Source organism: Hordeum vulgare, chromosome 1H, assembly GCF_904849725.1.
Source record: "Hordeum vulgare subsp. vulgare chromosome 1H, MorexV3_pseudomolecules_assembly, whole genome shotgun sequence".
NCBI classification, from domain to species: Eukaryota; Viridiplantae; Streptophyta; class Magnoliopsida; order Poales; family Poaceae; genus Hordeum; species Hordeum vulgare.
The window spans coordinates 119,181,925-119,185,348 of NC_058518.1; positions in this window are offsets into that span (position 1 = coordinate 119,181,925).

A 3,424-nucleotide genomic window follows, 5' to 3' on the forward strand; every position below is an offset into this window, starting at 1 on the left:
AGTATCGAGTTCAAGGGGTTTGACAACCCTCTTACCCGTGTTGGGTGCAAGTGTTTGGTTTTGTGTGTGTACATGCTGACGACGAGAGTTTGCTTGAGTCTCCTATTGGTTTGATAAACTTGGCTATCACTGAGGGAAATACTTATTGCTACTATATTGCCTCACCCTTCCACTTCAGGGGAAAACCTAATGCAACTCATAAGTAGCACTACGTCGTCACACACACGGCTACGTTCACACCCAAACCATTATCTAGAAATAGTCTATTCTTTGGTTGATAGAACTATAATAAGAGTGGTTGTGTCTAAATAAGTGAGTGAAGAAAGAAATGTAAATAAATGTGAATAAAATATGGGGGGGATGATTGAGTAAAAGGCGTTCTCGTGGAGTTGGGAATCATTACTACCCGCATGTCATACAAATACTTAAGCCACTTTTCATGTAGTTATTTGTGGGTGGGGCCTGGCATAGAACACGTTCAACTCGGAGTAGACTTCATGCCATGCACACCACCTCTGATTCCTCCACCAGGAGGTTAGGACAATGATGATTAATGGCCTCCCGGTGGACACGAAAATTCGGTCTTCATTATTCACCTATCGAATTGGCAAAGATGGGAAAGGTAGTGGATACTAATATCACTTTTCCCCTCCACTTCACTAGAGATTGCGTTTTCACTTGCCTACTTCACTCTCTACTTTATCCAGTAGTAATATCCTTGTGTCCAAAAGTTGGAAAAGTTGGATGGTGCACTTCACCCAACATCACGAAGAACATTAATAGTACATGAAAATGTTATCTCATATTGTGCAAAATTATTCGGTACTAGTACAAACTAGAGTTCATCTTATTCACCAAGAACTAGTAATTCACCCAAACATGTAGATGAAGTAAATAGAGGGTTGAGACAAGTTACAAGACAACATGATGTTGGAGATGGAGAGGAGGATGGTGGCGGCGATGCACAGGTTACCCGCCCGCCGACCGACGTCGGGTGTTGGGACGCCTACTCTCCTCCTTCTTGTCTTGGCCCTCTCCCTATGGTGGAGTTGCTCTCATGGAGGTGTGAATTAGGTTGATGGAACTTGTGGAGCATGGAGGTGGTCTGAGGCGGCGGGTAAGCTATTGGGCCTTCATATAGGCTCCTCATTAGGTCTCCTCGGTTTATCTAGGCTCCTCCCTTTTATCCAAGGGCTCAAGGGGATCCAAATCCATGTCCCAAACAGGACTTGGTCATCCAGGATCTCATCGGGAAAAATAGGGACAAAATCGGAGCAAATTTGGAAAGTTCTGGCAAATTTTCGTGGCTCTCTAGAGCTCGACTCCGGTTGTATGGAAGGTTGTCTTTCACTCTCGATTTCGGGAAATGCTTTATATTTTGGTCATCATTTCTTTATATGAAATCCGGTTTTGATGTTCTTGGGCGCATTAGATTGCTAGCACAAAGCCAAACTTGTTTGTCGAATTGGATTAAATTTTGTACAATTTGATAAATGTCAAATTATCAAACTCGCCAAAGGGCTTTGATCTAGCGCCTTGGACTTCTCCAGTTTGGCTTGTAGCTTGATTCGTTTGATGTCTGAAGTCCATGAACACGTCAACACACCTAAAAAGACCAGAAAACAAACAAAATATAATAAAGACTAAATAAAAATAAAATGTGTGCAATGAACTTGGCAAAACAAGTAAATACCAAAAAGTATGCATTGGAGAGATGGATAAGTGCTAGATGGGTATGATATATGGGATTTTGGCACTAGAATATACTCTAAAAAGTATGCATAAAATCCACTCATGTGTTTTGAGTTGTGGCTCTAGACCTTTCCTGGTCAGTCCATTTGCCCGTTCGACCTATTTATTGAACTAGGGGTGGGCTACTGTTGCATAGTCTATGTGGATCCGTCATTTGTGATAGAAATATCTGAATAGTGCAACATTGAAGTTGGAACCATTCTTTGTAATGATGTTGTGTGGGACGTTGAAGTGGTGGATGAGCCATGATACGTCTCCAACGTATATATCATTTTTTATTGGTCCATGCTATTATATTATCAATATTGGATGTTTTATATGCATTTAAATGGTTTTATAGCATTTTTAAGCACTAACCTAATAACCCAATACCCAATGTAAGTTGTAATTTTATGCATGTTTTTGGCTTTTCAGGGAAAGAATACTAAACAAAGTCCGGACACCAAAAAAATGATGATTTTTTCTGGACAAAAATAAGACATGGAAGCTTCGAGGGAAGAGCAGAGGACAGATGGGGTACCCCCAAGCTAATAGGGCGTGCCTAGAGGGTGGTCGTGCCCCGTTGGCTTGGGGCCACCTCCCAGATCCTCCAACCCTAACTCCGCCTCTATAAATCCTATTTTGTGGGAAAAACATCGGACAACCATGCAAAATACTTTTTCGCCGCTGCAAGTCCCCGTTTCGCTATGATCCCATTTGGAGCCATGTTCTGGTGCCCTACCGAAGGGGGAGTCAATCTCAGACGGCCTCTATATCAACCTTGACACTCCCATCGTGTTGTGTGAGTAGTTTACCATAGAATTATGGGTCCACACTTAGTACTTAGATAGATCTCTCTCTCTCTATGTTCTTCAATGCCAAGATCACTGCAATTGCCGTGGTGATCTATCGTATGTAATCACTCTTTGTAGTGTGTTTGTTAGGATCGAATGAATTGCGAGTTTACGCTCAGATTATTTATTGAAGTATGTTGAATCTTTGTTGATTATATATATGCATGATTATGATAGCTTTGTATTTAACTCTGATCTATCGATTTGGTTTGGCCAACTAGATTGATTTATCTTCAGCGGGATTCCTCAAATGTAATGGGTTCAATACTGTGGTGCTCAATCCTAATCTTAAGCATATTTGTATTGTTGTCATTAAGATAAAACAATGGGGTTTATTCATATTAATTGTGTATACTTAGTCTACATCGTGTCATCTTTCTTAAAGCGTTACTTTGTTTTACTTAATACTCTAGATGCATGCTGGATAGCGTTTAATGAGTGAAGAAATAGTAGTAGATGCAGACCGGAGTAGGTCTACTTGCATACAAATGTGATGCCTATATATGATCATTTCCATGAATAAATATTGCAAAACTACGCACTTTTCTATTAATTGCGCAATAATATTTTGTTTACCCGCCGTATGTTTTCTATGAGAGAGATGCCTCTAGTGAAAACTATGACCCCCGTGTCTTCACAAATATATTTAAAACACCAAAAATATTTCTCCCTTTTAGTTACTATTATTTTATTTTATATTTATTTTATCTATGTATCACTACTTATCACTTGCAAGTAACGAGTTCAAGGGGATTGACAACCCTCTTGCCTGCGTTGGGTGCAAGTGTGTGCCCTTTTGTGTGTACGTGCTTACGAACGGCGTTTGTGTGGTCCTCTTA